The following is a 12105-nucleotide window of genomic DNA, read 5'->3' on the forward strand; positions in this document are numbered from 1 at the left end:
GATGGAACTTAATTCCACAGAGGATTAACAAAGACGTCAGTGAATATTTGCTATAGAGAGTGCAATGAAGATTCGCCAGACTGATCCCTGGAGTGGTGGCATTGTCATTTGAAGAAAGATCAAATGCAAAAACCCCTTCATTTCGAGAATCGAGGACTGAGATGTGAACATTGAAATGCACAACATCATTATCGGTTGAATCAGAACCGGTCTCTGAAAAAGAGGATGGACTGTCCCCGACTGAGATAAGAGGAAATGTCTCCACTCCAGGGTTAGTGAATGCTTGTAAATCCCTACCATAGAGGCGGTGAAGACTCAATGATCACCCTCACTGAATAAAGAGGCTGGGAGATGGGTGGAGACTGAAGGGATCGAGTCAATGAGGATTGGGAAGAAATGTGGCTGAGATGGGAGAGCTGCTATCATATTGTCATTGGTTAAAGGGGCTGAATGGCCTCCTCATGCCGTTTCTCACTTGATATTTCAGTGTTCCTGTCCAGTGAGCCCAGAGGATGTAAATAGAAATTAGTGTTTGTGGAAGTGATTTGAATGAAAACTGCACAATTTCTTTTTGGGTCTGAATCATCTGTTAGACAGCAATGGGAATCAAACCCGTATTTCTGTGACCAAGGGGGTACAGGGATGGGATGGGAATGATACAGTGAGAAAAATTAAAAACATAGCTGGTGTTAATTTGAAAAATGGAAAATGTGGCAGATGGATCAGGTAGCCTGTGAGGAGCGAGAAGCAGAGTCACGGGTTTAAATGAGAGACCATGGGTCCATCACACGATCCTGTTTCCTGCTCCCTTTTTACCGCAGATCAGCAGCATCTGTCGGTTTTTTTTTCTGAGGCCCTGCCCCGCGCTATGAGATACGATCACATTGCGCATGCTCAGTCACGGGACGGGCAGTGATTTTTGTTTGGATAGATGTGGGGGATCGTGTAGAGTTGGGATCAGGAGACTGACCTTGCCCCCTGAGGCGGGGAGCCGGGGGAACGATCATTCTCTGTGGGGCGAGACCAACGAGATCCCACAGGTGAGAATTGAGGCCGGTCCCGAGCTACATTGGGCAGTGATTCCTGTTATTTCCCTGAACAGCCGGCTTCCCACCGCTTCCCGGGCAGAAACTGCTGGGTGGGTCCGGGTTGTGGGACCTTCACACCGAAGTTCCCAAGGTGAGCTGCCGCTCAGCTCTTGGTGCTGTGGTTCTAGGAGTGGGTTAAGGTGCTGAGGCCGGGACTGAACCCATCCGTTGAGATGTATCCTGGGAACTTTATCTCCATCACCTGGCCCAGTACTGGATCCAAACTTCACCTGGATCGATACCTGTGTTCGATAATTGTTTCCATGTATCTGGGCTCCTAGAGAAAAATATTCTGCACTTCACTTAACTCTCCCTGGAGAAGATCCAACCCGGAATCCAGGCTGTCTAATAATTTCCACTCCAAGAAAATGGGAAATCTGTTTATTATTGTCACGTATAGAGGTTCAGTGGAAATCTTGTCTTGCATACCAACTACACACGTCTATTCTTTAAACAGTACATTGAGGTGACACAAAGTAAAGCAATAAATATTACAAATCATTATGGTTCCAGAGAAAGTGCCATGCAGAAAGTGTAAGGTCACTTCAAGTAACAGTGTGGTCAGCTGTCCATCTTATCACACTGGGGACATTTAGTTTGTTTATAACAGCAGAATGGAAACCGTCCTTGAGCCTGGTGGTACATGGTTTCAGGTTTTTGTAGCTTTTCCCGATGGGGAATGGGTGATTAGTGAGAATGTCCCAGGTTGTGGGGATCTTTGAAGTACAATGTCTGCTTTACTGAGTCAGTGGGAAGTGTAGACAGAGTCCATGAAGGGGAGGTTAATTTCTATGATGTACTCAGCTGTGTCCACAGCTCTCTGTAGTTCCTTGCACTCATGGACAGAGCAGTGGACAGAGAAAGGTGTCAAGTCTGGATGGGATCCTTTCCACGGCACGTTGATAACATTTGGTTCGGGGAGAAGGGTAGATGTCAAGTATCCAGTTGTTCTGTTTTGGTCATTTTAGAATCTTTCATACAGTGGTATCTACTATTAATTCAGTAACTGTGTACAGCTGGAGTACCATCAGCGACTGTCCTTGATTCCTTCTCCTATCTGGTTCCATCTCCTCATCCCAGGCCCATCTGGTTCAACCTCTGTCCAGTCTGTACCACACCACCTCAGTGATACATATCAACCATCTTGTTCAATCTATGTCTAGTCTCTATGCCACCACCTCACTGATACATATCAACCATCTTCTTCAATCTCTGTCTAGTCTGTACCACACAACCTCACTGATATATATCAACCACCTTGTTCAACCTCTGTCCAGCCTGTATCCCACCACCTCAACGATATGTGTAAACCATCTTGTTCAATCTCTGTCCAGTCTGTATCCCACCACCTCACTGATATATATCAACCATCTGGTTCAAACTCTGTCCAGCCTGTACCACACCACCTCACTGATACATATCAACCATCTTCTTCAATCTCTGTCTAGTCTGTATCCCACCACCTCAAAGATATGTATCAACCATCTGGTTCACCCTCTGTCCAGTCTGTATCCAACCACCTCAACGATATGTATCAACCATCTTTTTCAACCTCTGTCCAGCCTGCCTGTATCCCATCATCTCAATGATATATATCAACCATCTTGTTCAACCTCTGTCCAGTCTGTATCCCACCACCTCAACGATATGTATCAACCATCTTGTTCAATCTCAGTCCAGCCTGTATCCCACCACTTCAATGATATATATCAACCATCTTGTTCAATCTCTGTCCAGTCTTCATTGTGAGGTATTTTGTCTCACAGAGTTATTTCTCAAATCGGTGTTTGTTACCTGGAAGTACCAGATGATTTATTGAATAGAGCATGAGCTAGGGTAAAGACAGCCACTACAATTTTAATTTCAAGGTCACCAAATGGCCGCTGAGTTCATCTTTATCAGACGGAGACTCTCAGCGTTTAAAATTGAGTCTGTTATTTCCTGTTTTGGTGATGTTTGGAGAGTCACTTTCCCTGTTGCCAGGAACAGCCCACAGGACCTGCAGGGAGTGGTGCACATTTTTCTCTCTCTGGTCACTGCCCCTCACTGAGAGTTAGTGGCCTTGGGAGCAGATGTAACTGACTGATAGTGGGGCAGGAAGGATGTTGTGTTCATCAGATCGGAGAGCAACTTGGACAGTCTTATTCTGATACCGGGTCTCTTTCCACAAATCTAATCTGATGAAACAAGAGTCCAGCACTATTATTTCAATTTTATATTAAAAGCGTTTTATTCCTGTTGGCCTACAGGAAATGTGATAGCCAATAGTGCTGGGCAAGACCTCATTTAACAATAAGATAATGATAAATTGAGTTTAGTTTAGCTGCTGGAGACAATGTAAAACGTATCCCCGGTGTCTGTTGACTCACGCCCTGGTTTTACAGCCCGATCATTGGTCCAGCCAGATTATCATGAGGCTCCTGTTCTTCCGTGGGTTGATGGCGTGTTAGTTTTTGAACTCTGATTGGCCAAAACACTGCATCATATTACTGGAGCAAGGGGTCCTGGGAGAGTTGCTGTTCAGGCTGTAATCTTTGGAAACTACTACCGTGTTCTCATTCTCAAGTATTTTGCCGCACGAACGGTGTTTGTTACCTAGAAATAGCAGTGGATTTGTTTAATGCAGGATAAGGTAAGGTAAAGACAAACATTACAATTTTAGTTTCAACGTTATAAAATAGCCATTGTATTAATGTTATATTAAGACACTTTACAAGAGGCTGTCAGGGTAGCAGTCTGTCAACTGTTTTAATTCAAGTTGGATAATGCAACAGGACAATGATCCGAAAGACAAGAGTAAATCGATAGGAAAGTGATTTCAAAAGAAAAATTCGTTTTTGGAATGTCCGCATCAAAATCCTATTGTTAATCCCATAGGGATGATGTTGTATAGCTGAAGCAACAGTTCAGGCAAGGAATCCCACCAACATCCCAGAGTTGAAGCAGTTTTGTAACGCGGAATGGCCTAAAATTCCAAGTCGATGTGCTTTAAGATCAACATTTACCAGAAGCACTTGGTTGAGGTTATTGCTGTACAGGGTGTGGGGGTGGGGTGTGGTCGCACCAATTATTGAAAACCAAGGTTCACAGACTTATTTTGAACAAGTACATGTAAAATTGAATCATGTTAATCTTGTCATAACGAGACTCAGAGCGTTTAAAATTGAACGCGTTTAAAATTCTTACTTTTTCGGTCATTTTTGGAGGGCCTCTTTCTGCATGTCAGAATAACAGCGCATGTGACCAGTAGGGAGTGGTAAACATTTATATCGCTCTCTGTTCACCGTTGCTCAGTGAGAGTTAGTGGACCATGACCACATGTAACGGACTGATTAAGTGGTGGGGAGGATTTGTGAGCATTAACTGTGTGCACTGAATAATTTCTGTGTTGGAATGCAGGGAAAACTAATGATGATCCCTTGTCCCATCTGGTTCCATCTGCTCATTCCCCGCGCAACTTGTTGAAACTCTGTGCAGCCTGTATCCCACCAGCTCAATAATATGTATCAACCACCTTGTTCAACCCCTGTCCATTCTGTATTTCAGCACCACAATGATATATCTCAAAATTCTTGTCAATTTCTGGCCAGTCTGTAATCAATAATTACAATCTTAGTTGCAACGTTGCAAAATGGCGAAATGTTAATCTTGACAGCATTTAAATTTGAGTCGGGTACTTTAATTTTTTGTCATTTTTGGAGAGCCACTTTCTCTGTTGCCAGGGTAACAGCCCATGTGACCTGCAGGGTGTGGTGCACATTGTTATCGCTCTCTGGTCACGGTCCCTCAGTGAGAGACAGCGGCCTCGGGAGCAGATTTAACATAGTGGGGTGGGGAGGATGTTGTAAGCATTGACTGTATTGACTGTATTATCCCTGTATTGGAATGAAGACAAAACTAATGAATATGGGCATTACATTTGTACAACTTTGTTCAGGCCGTCACAAATGTCTTGTAATCAGTCAATAGCTGTGCGTAATTTAAAGTAAAAAGAGAGAACATTGGACACATTCAGCAGATCAGGCAGCAACTTGGACAGTCCCAGTCCTGATACTGGCTCTTCCGCAGTTTCTCTTTCCACAAATCTAATCTGGTGAAAAGAGTTTCCATCACTATTATTTCAATTTTATATTAAAAACATTTTATCCCTGTTAGCCTACAGGAAATGTGATGACCAATTGTGCTGGGTAAGCCCTCATTTAACAATAAGAAAATGATAAATTGAGTTCAGTTTAGCTGCAGGGCACAATGCGAATCATATCCCCAGTGTCTTGTGACTCTCGCCCAGGTTATCGCGCCCGATCATTGGTCCATTCAGATGACCATCAGGTTCCCGTTCGGCCATAGGTTGATGGAGTGTTAGTTTCTGAACTCTGATTGGCGGAAGCACTGCATCATTATACCGGTAACAAGGAGTCCTAGTGTTGAGGTTTGGGCTGTAATCCTTAGTACTTATACAGATGGGACATGATGCTCCTCCTTCCAAATGAATCAGAAGTCTCGGGCATCTGGACATTGGTTGTGGGTATATCCCTGAATACACCACTTGCTGTGAGATGTGTGGACGATGTGCGAAGTTTCTGGCGTCAGTAAGTGACCGGTTCAGCCTTGTGACCCTGTGAGGTTAGGTCATGGGATATCATAGTTTTAGCTTCAAGTAAAATGGACCCGGGGATCAACCTGCCCAGGTTTATGAGGTGTTGAGCGAGTATTTCTGGTCTGTGTGTTCATTGTTAAGACCGTGTTTGTAAATCCCCCTTCACTGTCACACGCCTGCCAGGCAGTGGAAATCTAGCAGAAACTCAAGATACTGGAGATCTGCAGTAAAAACTGAAAATGTTTGAAGTAATTGTGATGAAATGTGTAAACCTGAATCGTCAAATTTGTTCTTCTCCCCACAGCTGTTCCTTACCTGCTGAGTGTTCCTGGTAATTCCAGTTTCCTTTTATTACATTCACCCTGGACCGGTTTATATTTCCTGAAATGGACCTGATTTAACCTGGAAATCGAAATAGCTCGTTGTGTGATAGTAGAACATTAAAGCAAGCACAACTTTTCGCAGTAAATTGTTCTGGTATCAATTTGCCTGTTGTTCCTGGGAATCTGTTCAGTGCAGTTGTTGCTAACAAGGTTCACATGAATAATCTCAGGAATGATCGGTGTTATGTTTGAGGAGCATTTCATGGTTCTGGACCTGTGCTGGATGGAGTTCAGAGGGACGGTGGGGGTGGTGGGGGAATGTATGGTTAATAAACCTACTGAATTCTGAAAAGCCTGAATACATTGGACATGGAGAGGATGTTTCCATTAGACAGAGTTTGTGCTCTGAGAGCACCATCTTAGAATAAAGACGCCTACTTTTAAAATTGTGATGACAGACAGACAGACATACTTTATTGATCCCAAGGGAAACTGGGTTTTGTTACAGCCACACCAAACAAGAATAGAGTTGAAATATAGCAAAATAAAATCAGAAATAATTAAATAATAATAAGTAAATTATGCCAAGTGGAAATAAGTCCATGACCAGCCTATTGGCTGAGGGTGTCTGACACTCTGAGGGAAGATTTGAGAAGTTTGATGGCCACAGGCAGGAATGACTTCCTATGACGCTTAGTGTTGCATCTCGGTGGAATGAGTCTTTGGCTGAATGTACTTCTGTGCCTAACCAGTACATTATGGAGTGGATGGGAGTCATTGTCCAAGATGGCATGCAACTTGGACAGCATGCTCTTTTCAGACACCACCGTCAGAGAGTCCAATTCCAACCCCACAACATCACTGGCCTTACAAATGAGTTTGTTGATTCTGTTGGTGTCTGCTACCCTCAACCTGCTGCCCCAGCACACAACAGCAAACATGATAGCACTGGTCACCACAGACTCGTAGAACATTCACAGCATCGTCTGGCAGATGTTAAAAGACCTCAGTCTCCTCAGGAAGTAGAGACGGCTCTGACCCTTCTTGTAGACAGCCTCAGTGTTCTTTGACCAGTCCAGTTGATTGTCAATTCGAATCCTCAGGTACTTGTAATCCTCCACCATGTCCACACTGACCCTTTGGATGGAAACAGGGCTCACCGGTGTTTTGGCCATTCTCAGGTCCACCACCAGCTCCTTAAATTTTTTCACATTAAGCTGCAGATGATTCTGCTTACACCAGGTGACAAAATTTCCCACCGTAGCCCTCTACTCAGCCTCATCTCCCTTGCTGACAAATCCAACTATGGCAGAGTGATCAGAAAACTTCTGAAGATTGCAAGACTCTGTGCAGTAGTTGAAGTCTGAGGTGTAGATGGTGAAGGGAAAGGGGGGCAGGACAGTCACCTGTGGAGCCCCAAAGCTGCTTACCACTCTGTCTGACACACAGTGTTGCAAGCGCATGTACTGTGGTCTGCCAGTCAGGTAATCAATAATCCATGACACCAGGGAAGCAACCACCTGGATCACTGTCAGCTTCTCACCCAGCAGAGCAGGGCGGACGGTGTTGAACGTACTGGAGAAGTAAAAAACATGACCCTCACAGTGCTCGCCGGCTTGTCCAGGTGGGCGTAGACACGGTTCAGCAGGTAGACAATGTCATCCTCAAATCCTAGTCGGGGCTGGTAGGCGAACGGGAGGGGGTCTAAGTGTGGCCTAACCAAAGGCCGGAGCTGCTTTAGAACAAGTCTCTCCAGCGTCTTCATGATGTGTGAGGTCATTTCCACCGGTCTGTAGTCATTGGAGCCACTGGGGCGCGGTGTCGTCGGTACAGGGACGAGGCAGGACGTCTTCCACAGCACAGGAACCCTCTGGAGACTCAGGCTCAGGTTGAAGACATGGTGAAGTACTCCATATAGCTGGGGGGGGGGGGGGGGCACAGGCTTTGAGCACCCTGGGGCTGACAACACCCGGGCTTGCAGCCTTCCTTGAGGAAAATCTTTCCAGCCAAAGGATGGCTGCTGTGTGGAAACTGTTGGCGCAGACGGTGGTGGAGGCTGCCCTTTGCGCATATTTATGGCAGATTTAAATATGTTCGTGTTTGCTCAGTAGCTTCAGGGTTGCAGGGTGATGGCAGGAATATGGTGTTAGAATAAAAATCATGTTTGAATGGTGGAGCAGACTCGATGGACAGAATCATCGAATTCTCCTCCTACATCTTGTGTCGGACCATAACTGAACGATGACTCCTTCGTATCCCATATCAGGCATTGGGAAGTGCCAGGGGCAATTTCAGATTTGTTCTTTGAGATCGTTATATTTGTCTTCAACATTTAAACTTCGATAAACAGAATTTTTTTTTCTCATTTGTATTGCTAATGTGTTTTATTATCTGTCTAGTTAAAGTTAGACCTGCGATGAGCGATTTATTGGAAGAAAAACCGCAACTGAAAGGAAACCACGACTGAAGACGAGGGAACAGCAACAAGTGAACCAGCCCGAAGACTGAGAGCATCAACTGGACAGAACCCTCCTGACTCAGAGTTTCCATTGATTCGGTCAGCAGAAAGTCTGGTGAGTCTCTTTTAGTCAAACACTGGTCCTTTCGACATTGCATATCAATACAAAGGAAGGTAGGAAACAATTGGAATGGGACTGAATGTGCCAGGTATGCCTATGTCAGACCGAGCTGCAATCACTCCAAGTCTGGTAATGTGTTGTCAGCAGCCCAGCTCTTTAAAGCCACTCACATTCCCTCAGTGTTTGCTCATTTCAAGCTTTTGCATGTTTTGAAGTAGATTTTGGTCAGTTCTGAGTGGGAAGCGGGAATAAGAGGTGTTTGTTTATACTTACTGTCTTTCAGAAATGTGATTGCTTGAATTTAATTTGTGCCGACTTACTAACCATATCCTGTACCTTCTCAACCAAATTATCGATATACACGACAAGTAGGAATGGGTGTAACCCTGGGATCATCACTAAGCACAGAACTCAAGTCGAAGTAGCAACTTCTCACCGTCAACTTCTGCTTCCTAACAATAATCTGTTTGCAGACTCTGGAGCCCTGTAACAAACTCAATGTTAACAGCAAGATTAGACAGTAACAAATATAAAGAGGAACTTGCTGCTTCCTGAAAGGACGCGTATCATGTCTGATCCAAAGAGAAAGATCCTCCGTTATTTACCTCGGGACCCATCCTTCCCGGTACGCTGCATCCGATAATACGTAAGCCCCCAGCCTCCCTCCACCCCACCAATAACCCCACATCCTTCCCATAGTTCACCCCACAATCGAACCCATGGACAGATTCCATTCACCCTCATCCACACTCTCAACTTGGGTATCATAACTAACTGATCATACGTTCCCGGCTTGGGCACAAAACTGAAACCAGGCCTGCAGCACTGGCAACCCCGGACACCCCAGATGACTGGTTCAGTTTCGGCCCTTACCCACTGCAACCGACCTACGATTTACACAAACCCGAGATAAGCCCTTTCCTCACCGCCGCCTGTTCAGGAGAACAGCTGGATTCAGTTGGGTTCGGCACTGTGCCCTGACCTGCAGGAGGTCCCCACAGCGCCAGCTGTGGCAGGATGTCGGACGGACAACACAGAGCGTTCGGGTGTCGGTTCTTTTACTGTGACACCCTCCAAACTTCACGTTAACTCCATCGAACCGACTCTGGGCGAACTTCAACGACCAAGAAATAAATCCCTGTCAGCGATCAGCTGTCTGAATGATTCGCACACTGTGGGGTGTTTAGATTTCCGGGAGACAAGGACAGCAGGGACGAGAGGTCTTCTGTTATCTGATATGAATCTGTGTTTCCCCTGCTGGCAATTCCTGTTTACAGTAGTAAAACTGTTGTTTATGAAAATTCTAAACAACGAGTCACTGCACTGACCGAACCATCTCAAATCAAATCACCCAGAAAACTCTTCCCCAGAAACATTCTGGGTTTTGTGACCCAACTCGAGACAAGCACCACACCGCCCACTCTACGGACAACCTGGCAGAGCAGGGCACCTGGCAAGAGACTTTAAATCACACAACATCGGATTCAGTGATGAAATCCGTTAAGTTTCCCTCGTTCTCCCCCTGAAATCATTAAAACCTACACTAAACAACTTTTGAATGCAAGCTCTCACCCACACATGACGTCACTCTGGCGCCTCCACATAAAACCATCAAATACTGGATCAGTATTAGGCCATTTGGCCCATCTGATGTCACGTGCGTCTGCAGGTTTGTTTTGCATGGTTGTGCAGTTTAATCTTTCTTCCGTTCAGATCAGGGAGTGACATCCATATATGTCACGTCTTCTCATTGTGGGTGGGCATTTTTTTGTTCATTGACTCCATGGCACTGTTACAGATTGCCTAAGTGCAGAAAACGTTTCCAGGTATATAACCCTATTAATGCAAAAAGGAAGCCTTTCCATTCTTTCGGGCTTCCCAAACATTTGTACACTTCAGTGAATTTCTCGCCAGAAGTTCCAGAGCAGAAGTTCAGTCTGTCTAATATTGCCACACAATAAGTGGCATTATTCTGATGTACGGAGGGACAGTGAAAAACTTGTCATGCATACATTCCAGCTGGAGAGGGTGCAGAGCAGATTGCTGAAGATGCTGGTTGCATTAGAAACGAAACGTCGACTGTACTCATTTCCATAGAAGCTGCCTGGCCTGCTGAGTTCCTCCAGCTTTTTGTGTGTGTTCTTTTATATTCCCTATCCGGTTTTGTAAACTGTGTGGGATTGTTACAGATTCATCACTCAGATCATTATATCTGCGTTCAAGATATAAATTCCAATGAATTTTGTTTTCAAGAATATTCAACAGATATGTTTTGTTCTTCCTTATATTGAAAATGTGCTTCATTATCTCTCCGATTTAAGTTAGATCTGCGCTGAGAGATTTGTTGGAAGAAAAGCCCAGGACTGGAAGCAAAGAACAACTGAAGACGAGGCAGCAGCAACATTTGAACGAGATGAAAACTGAGGACACCTGCTGGAGAGAACCCTTCTGACTCAGAGTTTCCTTTCATTCAGTCAGGAGAAAGTTTGGTGAGTCTCGTTTACTCAAACACTCGTCTTTTAGACATTACATACCTGTACAAGGGAAGGTAGGAAATTGTTGGAGTGAGACTGAATGTGCCCAGAAGTACCACTTATGCCTCTGTCAGTCCCAGTTGCAATCACTCCAGGTCTGGTGATGTGCTGTCAGAGAACCACTCCCATTCCCTCATTGTTTGAACATCTCAAGCCCTTGTATCTTCCGAAATACATTAAGATCACTTATGATGTTTCCTTGCTTGGCTGTGTTAGATCACAATCATCTCAAAATACTTTGACTATTCCCTCCTTTTACGAGACGCCGCAATTGCTTCGTTCTGTAGTGATTGCAGAAATGTAGTACTACCATGAACTACAGTGACATGTAATTGATTCCTCTGGCTGTTGCAAGCTATAATGATATCCTTCCCTGGAGTATATGGTTGTGCAAGCCTCTGCTGAGAACCAACCCATCTGATGCCAAAAGTCCCAGCACCACATTTCATTCAGTCACAAAAAGCAAGAGCCAATTGATAATTTACATTTACATACCCTGACTTCATCAAATATTTCTACTAATAAATTCTCAGAACCCATGACCCTGTTATAAGCAGAAAAAGGTTTTGCAACGAATTTATGTTCCAATTTGACCCTGTACCAAAGGGACGGGTTGTAACTGTACTTGAGATGAACGAATCTGCTGCAGCTGCCGGGGTCAATTCAAACTCAGTTGTTGCGGGACGGCAAACAAAGTGTCAGGGCAGATGATGGAGCAGTTGGGATTATGTTCAGAGAGACTGTGGAAGGATTGGTTGTGGACAGGGAATCATATATTCAGTTAGATGGGTTGAAATGCGTTTACTTCAATACGAAAAGTATTAATAAGAAGAGTAAATTAAACATGGTTCAGTACACGAAAGGTGCATGTTGTCGCCGTTACACAGACTGCTAGTAGGGACATTTGATATTCGTTATTTGATAGCAATGATTTGAATGCAAATGTACAAGGCTTGACTATGTTCACTGTTCGCTGATGACACA

At 44.6% G+C, this 12105-nt stretch overlaps 1 protein-coding gene across 2 annotated transcripts in view; it reads left to right on the forward strand.

Annotated features, from left to right (window-relative positions):
* LOC132389667 (NACHT, LRR and PYD domains-containing protein 3-like) overlaps positions 1 to 12105 on the forward strand; it is a 49890-nt gene that overhangs the window by 15484 nt on the left and 22301 nt on the right. For both annotated transcript variants that reach the window (XM_059962205.1, XM_059962204.1), the window contains exons 3-4: positions 8408 to 8581; positions 10909 to 11076. The gene's annotated coding sequence lies outside the window, so the exon portion shown is untranslated. The remainder of the gene's footprint in view (positions 1 to 8407; positions 8582 to 10908; positions 11077 to 12105) is intronic.

Source organism: Hypanus sabinus, unplaced genomic scaffold, assembly GCF_030144855.1.
Source record: "Hypanus sabinus isolate sHypSab1 unplaced genomic scaffold, sHypSab1.hap1 scaffold_62, whole genome shotgun sequence".
NCBI lineage: Eukaryota > Metazoa > Chordata > Chondrichthyes > Myliobatiformes > Dasyatidae > Hypanus > Hypanus sabinus.